Source organism: Zootoca vivipara, chromosome 14, assembly GCF_963506605.1.
Source record: "Zootoca vivipara chromosome 14, rZooViv1.1, whole genome shotgun sequence".
Classification (NCBI taxonomy): Eukaryota; Metazoa; Chordata; class Lepidosauria; order Squamata; family Lacertidae; genus Zootoca; species Zootoca vivipara.
In genome coordinates, this window is record NC_083289.1 from 3,917,944 (window position 1) to 3,931,551 (window position 13,608).

The window sequence follows — 13,608 nt, forward strand, 5'->3', positions numbered from 1 at the left end:
AAAACATCTGGAGGGCCGAAGTTTGGGGATGCCTGCTCTAGAACTTTCCTTAAGCAGCATAGGCATAAATCAATTCAGAAAGAGTTCCACAGTTATAGTTCCATATACAACCTTAGAGAATTCTTGTAGGGATTACTGAAATATTAAAACAGGCACTACTACTACTACTACTACTACTACTACTACTACTACTACTACAACTACAGGCCTTGCTCACAATCTTATCATTTTGTTTATCAGTCCATGCCTGGATGTTTTGCTTGCATCAGATTCCAAGTTTCCTTCCACCTCTGCTGAAGAGTGATGACCACTATCGTTTTCCTCTTCCATTGCAGAGCTGCTGATTCCTTCATCGCGAGGCCTTTCTGTCTCTCTAGAGTTTTCCTCAGAAGCAACTGGTGATGTCTGTTTTGTCAGAGAGGGCAGATTCACCAGACTTCTATACAGCCATGTTAGGGAATCTCTTCGGAGTATAACAATGATAGCAATCATCAGGAGAATGGTGAATACTATTCCCAGGGCAATTCCCAGATTGCTGCTTCTCATATTAAAAGTGTGAGGTGGCTTTGTAATTGAGATGACAAGCTTGAGAGCCCAATGCTGTATACAATGATATTTATCTCATGGTAGCACTCCTTGTTCCATTGTTGCACTCCCCTTGTTGCATCACAATCAAGTTTAGGAGCAATATGATGGTATGTCATGTCAGTACATGAAAGATGCTATGCTTTGCTTCTCTACCAAGGAATTGCCCAGCCACCCAGTGATGACCATGGGAAGTGAAACCAACTACTTTCAAGATACAACTAGCCATTGTCACACTCTAGAATTTAGAGTAGACTTGTTTAGGGGAAAGGTTTCCTTTTTATTAAAACAAAACAAAACAAAACAAAACAGCAACAACCAAGCATTGTAGGGCTCTTTACTGACAAATTATGTAGTCCAGTTCTTATTAACAGTAATGTATTTTATTGCTTTGTTATTAAGCCCAAAGAATAAAGTTCTGGCCCTTTAAATGTGTAGTTATATAAAATATCATCAACCAACTTTAAAAATATGCAGAGCCTTTAATTACACAGACACCACAGATGGTGTAGCTCGGTGGCTTTGAGAATGAACTGTGGACCAAGAACCTTCTGATCTGAATTCTTGCATCTGACTCTCACGCTCAAAGATAAACTCAGTAGATGGCTTTAGGCATATTTCCAACTGAAGAGCACACCCTTCATTTGAGGATCACAGGGAGGTTTACAAAATAAAAGCACAAAAATACATATCATAATAACAAACAAAAGAGTAATTTCACACATACAGTTTAGAAGGCCATCAATTGTTTAATAAGCCAAAGGCCTAGAAGAGGAATGATTTTGCCTGGTGCCTAGACATGAAATGGAGGTGCCTGGCGAGCCTCCCTAGGGAGAACATTCCATAAGCAGGGAACCACCACAGAAAAGGCTGCGAAGAAGAGCCTCAGATGATGATTGCAGGGTCTGGACTGGTTCATATGGGGAGAGGTGGTCCTTGAGCTATTGCAGTCCTGAGCCATTTAAGGCTTTATAGGACTAAACTAGCACTTTGAATTGGGCCCAGAAACTAATTGGCAGCCAGTGTAGTCAGACCAGGATTGGTGTTATATGCTCAAACTATCTTGCCCAGTGCTGAATTCTGTACAAGCTGAAGTTTCTGAACTGTATTCAGAGACAGCCTTACATATAACATGTTGCAGTAATCTAACCTAGAGGTTACCAGAGCATAGACAACAGGAGTTAGGTTATCTCTGTCTCAGCTGAGCCACCAGCCAAAGCTGATGGACGGCATTCCATGCCACTAAGGCCACCTGAGCCTCAAGCAACAACAATGGATCCAGAAATGCCAACAAGCTACATACCCACTCCTTCAGAGGGAGTATAACCCCATCAAGAGCAGGCAAGCTTCCATCCATCTGGTCTAGGGACTACTAACAATGCCTCAGTCTTATCTGGAATGAGCTTCACTTTGTTGGCTCTCATCCTGTCCATTACCAATGCAAGACACTGGTTCAGCACTTCAACTGCCTCACCTGCAGATGTAAAGGAGAAACAGAGCTGAGTGTCATCAGCATACTGCTGACAACGTACTCCGAACCTCTGGATAACCCCACCGAGCAGTTTCATGTAGATGTTAAACAACATTGGGGATAGGATTGAGCCTGGAGGAACTCCACATTGAAGGCTCCATGGGGCTGAAAAGCATTCCCCAAGTAACACCCTCTGGGAACGTCCATCCAAGTAGGACTGGAACCACTGCAAAGCAGTGCCAGCCACCCCTAAATTGGACAGTCACTCCAGAAGGATACTGTGGTCAATGGTATTGAAAGCTGCTCAGGAGTCGAGGAGTACAGTGGTACCTCTACTTACGAATAACTCTACTTACGAATGTTTCTACTTACGAACGGAGCTCCGTCCGCCATCTTGGATGCGGTTTAGATAGGATTTTTTTTCTATTTACGAATTTTTAGATAGGGTTGCTTCGACTTACGAATTTTTTCTCCCAATGCATTCTTATGGGATTCGACTTTTTTGACTTACGAATGTGCGTTCGGAACACATTAAATTCGTAAGTAGAGGTACCACTGTATTAGCAAAGACACATTTCCCCTATTTCTCTCATGACAGAGGTCAATATACAGGGCAACCAAAGCAGCTTCTGTGCTAAAATCAGGCCTAAACTCTGATTGAAGCAGGTCTAGAAAATCTGTTTCCTCCAAGAGCACCTGGATCTGGGATATTAGGCAATAATTATTCAAATCAGATAGATCAAAAATGGTTTTTTGCAATAAAGGCCATATCATTGCCTTCTCAGTGAAATCTCCATGGCAACACATTTTCCAGCCACAATATATATATATATTGCTTTTCTTCACCACAACCAAGGGTAGTCCCTTAATATTCCCTTAATATAAAACATGTAAGCTATAAATATCTTCATAATTTAGAAACGTTATAAAAATACAAATAAAACACAATGAAGGCTAAACCAAATAATTAATTCTTTCTCTTTCTCAAACACACAACTGTTCAAAATCTGATAACAGATACTGTAGCATGTGTTTTTCAATTAAGAGAATTTATAGGCAAATAAAACTGGTGGTCATATTGCCACTATGCACAGAAGTAATATCTATAGCAATTTCCACTCTTAGAGCAAATTAGTAGGAACCTAAGAGCGGCTCTTCTGGATCAGACCAATGGTTCATGTAGTCCAGCATTCTGGGGTGGTGCTACACTCTTATAGACTCTCCTCCTCCCCAAAGGATCCCAGAGTAGTATACAAAACTTCAATAAAATATACCATGTAACAGCATAAATTTTAAAACTATAAAACTGAAATTATCACAAAATTATCACTGCAGTAGACCAGACAGCTTTTTAGCTCACCTACCCTGAAAAGCTCCAAAGAGAAACAAAGATGTCTTCACTTGATCTTAAACTGTCAACACTTCCATCAGTAGGGAGTTCCACAACTGGACACCACAACAGAAAAGGTTGTATCCTGTGTCATCACACAACGGGCCAGAATTGCCAACAGGACCACAGTGGGCAACTATACATCTTCCAGAATCTCACATGTATAACTCTGAACTTACATGAATCATATTAAATAGAACAGAAAAATTTAAGTAAGCATAAAACCTCAGTAATTACCTAAAATAAATGGAACACCTTATAAGAAGAGTGCAGACTGTGCACATATCAAGTTAATGACATAATAAATTCTGTGCACAGAGTTCTTTCTGAAGAGGTAGGAAGTCCTGTTTCCTGTGCACAATGATCTAGTTGTTCTCAACTTAAGTGATGCAATGTGTGTTCAACAACTACCGTCAGCTGTCTGTACCATCCAGTTGCTGAGAAAAGCAGCAATTGCACCAGTATATGACAGTGACTCATTGGAATAGGGGCTAGTGTGTAGGTAGCTAATGGAACTAATAGTCACAGCTAAGGAAATGCTAGCACAATCTTTTCCCATTAAGATACTGGAATTTATTTTACTCGAGCTGCAAAGTAAGAGCGGCTTCTCTACCCACCCACCCCCATCTGTACAACACACACACAACTTAGCATCATCATCATCATCATCATTATGTTTTTATTAAATATTTTCTTGGGTTACAAAAGTACGTACATCGTCTCTATTTTCAGATCATAAAGTCTTTTCTACAGATCAATGTAAGACTTTAATGCTGTATACAGTATAAGGTTGGGAGAGAAGAGTGAGGGGGGAGAGAAGAGGGGTCATAACCTTTCATCCTAGCGTATTGTCAGTGTCACATTGTGCGGTGCTCTTTCTATTCATTTATTAGTTTTCCTTGGCAGTGAGAGAGGTGGGGGGGGGGCAGGGCCTGGTTGCTTCCCTTCAGTTGACTGCAGGGAGTTTTGTTTGTGTGTGTGAGCGGGAGGGGATGTTGGGTCAAGTTAGCCATATCAATTCATATGCTGTGGGTGGGTTCTTCTTGTTGTTGTTGTTTTTTTAATTAAAAAACCCTTTATTTATTCACTTTTTAAAAACCAATACAAAAGCAAATTTACCATCAATTCAATTTAAGCCACCCAAAGAATAATATACAAATAAAATTCACTTCCAAACAATAACATATCGCTTTCCTTAGAATTATTTTATACTACTTGCGTTGCTTTCCTTTATTTTTCCCACAAATAAAGACACTGTAAATGTTCCCTTCTTGTCAATTTTTCTCCTGTATTCCCCTATGTTATCCTAGTCTAAACAGATTGCTATCTCTGTTTTTATATCTTTTTTTCTTAAAATATTCTTCCACATGTTCCCATTCAATTTTGGATCTTTGTTTTGATATATTTCTAATTGCCGCAGTCATCCTTGCCAGATTCATAAATTCTATTAATTTTATCTGCCACTCCTGGATTGTAGGTACCTCCTCTTTTTTCCATCTTTGACCTATCAACAATCTTGCCGCTGCAAGATGTTTTTCCTGTTTTCTGGTATGTTTTCAGGTATCAGACTTACAAAAAAATATTCCGGTTTCCCCCCAAAAGTGATCCTTAACATCTTTTTCATATCCTCATAAATTTCCCCCCAGAATTTGTTAATTTTTATGCACCCCCGCCAACAATGAAAATAGTCACCCACTTTGTTTTTACACTTCCAACAATTTTTTGATTCTTTCTTATAAATTCTTGCTATCTTATCTGCGGTCAGGTGCCATCTGTACACTAACTTCATCATGTTCTCCTTAACTCCCGTGCTGGCCGTAAATTTCATTGTCGTTTTCCATAATTTGTCCCACTGTGTTTTAAATATTGGTCTTCCCAAATCCTGGGCCCATTTAATCATCACACATTTTATTTCTTCATCTTTTAGTTCCCACTCCAATAGAAATTTATATATTTTTGATAATTTTTTATTATTATTTTCGGTTATAATTTCTTGCAATTTAGATTTCTCCTTTCCAAATCCTATCTCCTTATGTTCTTTAAATAAACTTTGTAATTGAAAATATTGTAGCCAACTGGCACAGAATGATTTAATTTGATCGTATGGTTTCAACATCAGCTGATCATCTTCTCTTACTATTAAGTCTTGATACGTTAACCATATTTCATTTTTACCTCTTCCTCCCATTGCAGTCATCTCTAATGGAGAGGCCCACCAGGGTGTTTTGGGTTGGATTAGATCTTTATATTCTTTCCAGATTTAAAAAATTGACTTCTTTATTACATGATCCAAAAAATGTTTATATTTTTCCTTATCCTCCTGTAAAAGATATGTATGCCACCCCATAACATTCCTAAATCCTTCTACTTCCAAAAGTTCTTCGTCTTCTAGTAAGATCCACTCTTTGAGCCAACACAAACACGCAGATGCATAGTAAATTCTAAGATCAGGGACCCCCCCCATCCTCCCCTTCCTTTAATATCTGTGAGTAATTTGTACTGAATCCTCGCCTTCTTCCCAAGACAAATGAGATTACTTAAATCCCTTCTCCATATACCAAATATTTCTTTCCTTCACACTACAGGTAACATTTGAAATAAAAATAAGATCCTGGGCAATATCGACATTTTTATAGTAGCTATCCTACCTGAGAATGATGAATTTAAATCTCTCCATCTTTCCATATCCTTTTTTACCTCCTTCCATAACTTCACATAATTATTTTCAATCAAATCTATATTATTTGCGGTAATCACAATACCTAAATATTTAATATTTTTTTTTACTGTTGCCCATTCCATTGTTGTTTAGTCGTTTAGTCGTGTCCGACTCTTCGTGACCCCATGGACCATAGCACGCCAGGCACTCCTGTCTTGCACTGCCTCCCGCAGTTTGGTCAAACTCATGTTCGTAGCTTCGAGAACACTGTCCAACCATCTTGTCCTCTGTCGTCCCCTTCTCCTAGTGCCCTCAATCTTTCCCAACATCAGGGTCTTTTCCAAGGATTCTTCTCTTCTCATGAGGTGGCCAAAGTATTGGAGCCTCAGCTTCACGATCTGTCCTTCCAGTGAGCACTCAGGGCTGATTTCCTTAAGAATGGATAGGTTTGATCTTCTTGCAGTCCATGGGACTCTCAAGAGTCTCCTCCAGCACCATAATTCAAAAGCATCAATTCTTCGGTGATCAGCCTTCTTTATGGTCCAACTCTCACTTCCATACATCACTACTGGGAAAACCATAGCTTTAACTATACGGACTTTTGTCGGCAAGGTGATGTCTCTGCTTTTTAAGATGCTGTCTAGGTTTGTCATTGCTTTTCTCCCAAGAAGCAGGCGTCTTTTAATTTCGTGACTGCTGTCACCATCTGCAGTGACCAAGGAGCCCAAGAAAGTAAAATCTCTCACTGCCTCCATTTCTTCCCCTTCTATTTGCCATGAGGTGATGGGACCAGTGGCCATGATCTTGGTTTTTTTGATGTTGAGCTTCAGACCATATTTTGCGCTCTCCTCTTTCACCCTCATTAAAAGGTTCTTTAATTCCTCCTCGCTTTCTGCCATCAAGGTTGTGTCATCTGCATATCTGAGGTTGTTGATATTTCTTCCAGCAATCTTAATTCCGGCTTGGGATTCATCTAGTCCAGCCTTTCGCATGATGAATTCTGCATATAAGTTAAATAAGCAGGGAGACAATATACAACCTTGTCGTACTCCTTTCCCAATTTTGAACCAATCAGTTGTTCCATATCCAGTTCTAACTGTAGCTTCTTGTCCCACAAAGAGATTTCTCAGGAGACAGATGAGGTGATCAGGCACTCCCATTTCTTTAAGAACTTGCCATAGTTTGCTGTGGTCGACACAGTCAAAGGCTTTTGCATAGTCAATGAAGCAGAAGTAGACGTTTTTCTGGAACTCTCTAGCTTTCTCCATAATCCAGCGCATGTTTGCTATTTGGTCTCTGGTTCCTCTGCCCTTTCGAAATCCAGCTTGCACTTCTGGGAGTTCTCGGTCCACATACTGCCTAAGCCTGCCTTGTAGAATTTTAAGCATAACCTTGCTAGCGTGTGAAATGAGCGCAATTGTGCGGTAGTTGCAGCATTCTTTGGCACTGCCCTTCTTTGGAATTGGGATGTAGACTGATCTTCTCCAATCCTCTGGCCATTGCTGAGTTTTCCAAACTTGCTGGCATATTGGGTGTAGCACCTTAACAGCATCATCTTTTAAAATTTTAAACAGTTCAGCTGGAATATCATCACTTCCACTGGCCTTGTTATTAGCAATGCTTTCTAAGGCCCATTTGACTTCACTCTCCAAGATGTCTGGCTCAAGGTCAGCAACCACACTACCTGAGGTGTACGAGACCTCCATATCTTTCTGGTATAATTCCTCTGTGTATTCTTGCCACCTCTTCTTGATGTCTTCTGCTTCTGTTAGGTCCTTACCACTTTTGTCCTTGATTATGGTAATCTTTGTACGAAATGTTCCTTTCATATCTCCAATTTTCTTGAACAGATCTCTGGTTTTCCCCATTCTATTGTTTTCCTCTATTTCTTTGCATTGCTCATTTAAGAAGACCCTCTTGTCTCTCCTTGCTGTTTTTTGGAAATCTGCATTCAGTTTCCTGTATCTTTCCCTATCTCCCTTGCATTTTGCTTGCCTCCTCTCCTCCGCTATTTGTAAGGCCTCGTTGGACAGCCATTTTGCTTTCTTGCATTTCCTTTTCCTTGGGATGGTTTTCATTGCTGCCTCCTGTATAATGTTACGAGCCTCCATCCATAGTTCTTCAGGCACTCTGTCCACCAAATCTAAATCCTTAAACCTGTTCCTCACTTCCACTGTGTATTCATAAGGGATTTGATTCAGATTGTATCTTACTGGCCCAGTGGTTTTTCCTACTTTCTTCAGTTTAAGCTGGAATTTTGCTATAAGAAGCTGATGATCTGAGTTACAGTCAGCTCCAGGTCTTGTTTTTGCTGACTGTATGGAGCTTCTCCATCTTTGGCTGCAGAGAATATAATCAATCTGATTTCGATGCTGTCCATTTGGTGATATCCATGTGTAGAGTCGTCTCTTGTGTTGTTGGAATAGAGTGTTTGTGATGACCAGCTTGTTCTCTTGACAGAACTCTATTAGCCTTTGCCCTGCTTCATTTTGAACTCCAAGGCCAAACTTGCCAGTTGTTCCTTTTATCTCTTGATTCCCTACTTTAGCATTCCAGTCCCCTGTAATGAGAAGAACATCCTTCTTTGGTGTCATTTCTAGAAGGTGTTGTAGGTCTTCATAGAATTGGTCAATTTCACTTTCTTCAGCACCGGTAGTTGGTGCATAAACTTGGATTACTGTGATGTTAAAAGGTCTGCCTTGGATTCGTATTGAGATCATTCTGTCATTTTTGAGATTGCATCCCATTACAGCTTTTGCCACTCTTTTGTTGACTATGAGGGCCACTCCATTTCGGCTACAGGATTCTTGCCCACAGTAGTAGATATGATAGTCATCCGAACTGAATTCGCCCATTCCCTTCCATTTTAGTTCACTGATGCCCAGGATGTCGATATTTATTCTTGTCATCTCATTTTTGACCACATCCAGCTTACCTCCACTCATGGTTCTTACATTCCAGGTTCCTATGCAATATTTTTCTTTACAGCATCGGACTTTCCTTTCGCTTCCAGGCATATCCGCAACTGAGCGTCCTTTCGGCTTTGGCCCAGCCGCTTCATCAGCTCTGAATCTACTTGTACTTGTCCTCCGCTCTTCCTCAGTAGCATGTTGGACGCCTTCCGACCTGAGGGGCTCATCTTCCAGCGTCATAACTTTTATATGCCTGTTGTCTTTGTCCATGGAGTTTTCTTGGCAGGGATACTGGAGTGGCTTGCCAGTTCCTTCTCCAGGTGGATCACGTTTAGTCAAAACTCTCCACTATGACCTGTCCATCTTGGGTGGCCCTGCATGGCATAGCTCATAGCTTCTCTGAGTTATTCAAGCCCCTTCGCCACGACAAGGCATTGATCCATGAAGGGGGCCCATTCCATGAATTGTTCCAATTTAGATATTTCATCTTTCCTTAAATTTTTGATTATTACTTTTGTTTTATTTACATTAATTCTAAGCCCTGATATCTCGCCGAATTTTTTAAATCCTTTTTTAAGATTTATTATTGATTCCATTGGTTCATCTAACATTACTATCATATCATCAGCGAACGCTTTTATTTTGTAAATAATCCCTCTCACTCTTATCCCTCTGATTTCTTTATCTTTTTTAATATCATCCAATAAGGATTCGATTGACAATACAAATAATAATGGGGATAAGGGGCATCCCTATCAGGTTCATTTCCCTATTTCAAACTCCTCCATCACATCCCCATTCAAGATTAGCCTAGCAAATTGTTTATTATAAATCACATTAATTCCTTTCAAAAATTTCCCATTAATTCCAATTTCATCTAACGATTTTTCCATGAAATCCCATGATAAATTATCAAAGGCTTTTTCTAAGAAAATAAAGGCTGCTTTTTTACCTGGTGCCCAATCTAAATATTCAATTAAATTAAAAAAATCTTATATTTTTCGCCATACTCCTTCCCGGTAGAAAACCCTGCTGATCCTGCCCAATGATCCTATTCAATATTTTCTTCAATCTACTGGCAAGGATATCTGTAAAGATTTTATAATATACATTAAGTAAAGAGATTGGTCTAAAATTCCCCACCTGTTTTATTTCTTCCTCGCCTTTTGGTATTAAAGTTATATAGGCCTCCCGCCATGTTTTAGGGAATAATCCTCTTTCCAAAATTCCATTTATTAACTTTTGGTAGAGTCCTCCTATCTCTTCCCAAAATATTTTGTAATGCTGACTTGACAAGCCATCCATCCCCAGTGATTTTCCTACTTTTAATTTTTTAATATCCTCATATATCTCCTGCAGCAACACTGGTTTGTCAAGCAACTCTTTTTCCTCTTTTGTAATCTGTTTTTCCCCCGTTTTGAAAAAAAACTCTTCCAATTTTCCCTCGTTTATATTCCCTTTTTCATATAATTTTTTAAATAATATTGGACAAAGCATTTTTATATATCCTCTAATTTTCTCAATTTCTTTCCCCCATCTATAATCCCCATAATCATTCTCTCTTTTTGTTTTTTCCTTAATTGCCATGCCAAAAGTTTCCCAGCTCCCCCCCCCCACTCAAACGTTTTTTGCTTGGCCCATCTTATTTTATTTTCCATCTCATAGCCTACCATTGTAGACAATTCTTTCTGCAAAATTTTTATCCTCATTACCAAATTTTCGTTTCTGGGATTTTCTACTAATTCTTTTTCTTTCTCGATTTCTTTCTTAATTTTTCCCATATTTTTTTCTCTCTCTTTTGACTCTGCTCTTTTGTTGAAGATATATACCCCAAACAAAGGCTTTACCTGCATCCCATGTCATTGTTAGCACTATTTCTTCTGATGTATTGTTCTTGAAAAATTCTTTTAACAATTCTTTCATTTCTTTACGAATATTTCATCATTTAAGATTCTCTCATCCAATCTCCATCTAATATTTCCCCTCTCCTGTTCTTTTATTTTAACCATTATTGAGTTATGATCAGGTTACAGGTAGGTAGCCGTGTTGGTCTGGATCGAAGTAAAATAAAAAAATTCCTTCAGTAGCACCTTAAAGACCAACTAAGTTTTTATTTTGGTATGAGCTTTCGTGTGCATGCACACTTCTTCAGATAGTTATGATCAGTTATTGATTTAGCCAATATCTCACTTTTAACCACTTTTGATAATAATCCAGATGACAACCATATCATATCAATTCTAGAAGCTGATTTTTTTTTGCCCCTGAATAATAAGTAATTTTTTTCTCCTCTGGATTGTCCCTCCTCCAAACATCTTTCAATTCATAATTATGAGTTATATTAAAGAAAACATCTGGTAATTTTCCTCTATCTTTCTTCCCCCCTTTTGTTCGATCTAGTTCAGATTTTATAACCCCATTGAAATCCCCCAAAAGAATAATCTCCTCATCCGTTATACAATCCCCCATTTTCCTTCCCAATTTCTTTTTTAAAAATTCTTTTTACATCCATTTGGGGCATAGATATTCACCACAATTACATTCCCTTTCGGTAGATTTAAACTTACACCTACCATCCTTCCTTCTTCATCCTGAAGTGAAAGCAAGTATGTGCTCCACCACTGAACTAAGCCCAGTTAGATCACCATTCAACTGTCCTTCCATCCGCAAGTGAAGACTTTATACAGGAAAAAAAATGCTCAAAGACTTTTTCTGGTTTTCAATATGGTGGTGGTGGTGGCATCATCATCAGACAGCAGTGGCAGCTTAGTTTCAGAGCTCCTCATTCCGCTACATAAAACGCAGCCATAGTACCATCTTAATCCTGAAAGAGAGAAATAAAAATATAAATGTCTTAGTTAAGATACAGAGCAGGAATCATCCCATTCATATGAATGGGATCTATAATCTTATTTTGAAGTTTAGAGAGCTGTGGCAAGTCTTGAGCCCTGAGGCCTCCAGGTATAGGGTGGCATATAAATCCAATAAACAACAACAACAGAATACAGGTGAACAACTTGACTTCATTTTGTGCGCCCAATGCTTCCAGAAGTTGCCTTGTTCATCCATCCCAACATAGTTCCCTCCTTCACATTTACCTGCTCCACCTTGTTCCAGATTTTCTTATATAGTTTCAGATCACATGGAAGTGGCATAATTTTTAAAAAATAAAAATATCTCAATTATTTTACTTTTCTTACTGCATGCAGCCTAAAAACGTGGTCCATGAACAGCTTCGCCGTCTATTCATTATTTTTAGGCCACCTGTGTAGCCAGGCCCAACTTTCCTATAAGGCTGGTAGCCAGGCCCAACTTTCCTATAAGAAAAGGGAGCAAGGTTTAATGTCTCAAACCAACACTGCTGAAGGAAAGTTCAAGGCAACGAGACCCAAACCTGAGCACTTTAGAATTCATGCGATATTTGGCAGGAGGGGAGGAGTAGATTTTGTTATGGGGTATTAAACCTTGCACTCTAAGACACAAAAATCATCTGGGTTTCGGATTAGAAATCAGCCCTGAACCCTTCAAAAATTACGTGGATTGCAGCAAGTCCCAAACTGGAGAGCTACATTGCCATCAACACTACAGTATAGTGTTTACCAAAGTGGGTGAGTCTGTCCTCTAGGGGGTGCTGAAATAATCCAGGGGATGGTAGCAGCCTTGGTTGCAATTTGGGGGCATTGAATAAAAATAAGGGAGCGGTGGAAGCATAAAGAAGAGAAGAGAATTTAAAAAAACCTGTTTGTACATGCTTCACCTGTTCTGTAATGATGCCTACTGTCAGGTCGGGCGCCATTGTGGGGCAGCGACAATGCCTCCTCTGGATCCAGCGGTCATGCTGGAGGTGAGGGGTTTTCCCCGTGAGCCCTTTTTGGCTTCAGCCAAGCCCAGGAAGTGGATCTCAGCTTGCCTACCTATTTAGCCAATGGTTGGCAGGTTGTAGCACTGGCCCTGGCCCTGGGGCAGATTGGACCGAGGCGGCAGGCTTCATCCCAGTCTTCCCCATGGGTTTTAGATACATAAAAGAACACAAATTTGTCACTGCATCTTTTTGTTTGTTTGTTCACTTAAAGAAGGTAGATTTCCGTGTGTGTGTGCGTGAGAGTAATTTTTTTCTGAGAATGGGGCGGTAGGGCAAATAAGTTTGAGAACTCTGCTAGAGTGCTTAGTTAAGAGCTGGTGGAGTAATGAACCCTGAATAGGAACAATGTAGAGTTACAACCTTCATGCTGTTTCATCCTAATGTACATTAAAATCAGTATCAATGAACAGTGTTTTGTCCTTTTAAATGTCTAGGAGCTAAAAGAAATTCCTCCTAGCTCTCAAGTCAATCATTTTCTCTTCAAATTATTCATCTGAATAGGTATTTAACCCATTTTCAAAAACAGGCACACTATAAATTGCTGGAGAGTTGCTTTAAAAAGCCATATTCCAAAATTAGTTACATTCCCTGATGAGAGCAAATTGCTCTTCAGATTACATGCTGATCACTTCTTTGTATTTAAATACAGGATATTTTTTTTTAACCTTTTGCTTATTTTATTGTGCTTCATTATCAGTAGAGTTCATGTGTTTCAGAGGGATAATTAAT

The 13,608-nt window shown here is 39.3% G+C and overlaps 1 protein-coding gene across 1 annotated transcript in view; it reads right to left on the reverse strand.

Annotated features, from left to right (window-relative positions):
• OTUD7A (OTU deubiquitinase 7A) overlaps nucleotides 1-13,608 on the reverse strand; it is a 98,748-nt gene that overhangs the window by 57,113 nt on the left and 28,027 nt on the right. Inside the window, exon 3 of the mRNA XM_035131410.2 lies at nucleotides 11,591-11,841. The gene's annotated coding sequence lies outside the window, so the exon portion shown is untranslated. The remainder of the gene's footprint in view (nucleotides 1-11,590; nucleotides 11,842-13,608) is intronic.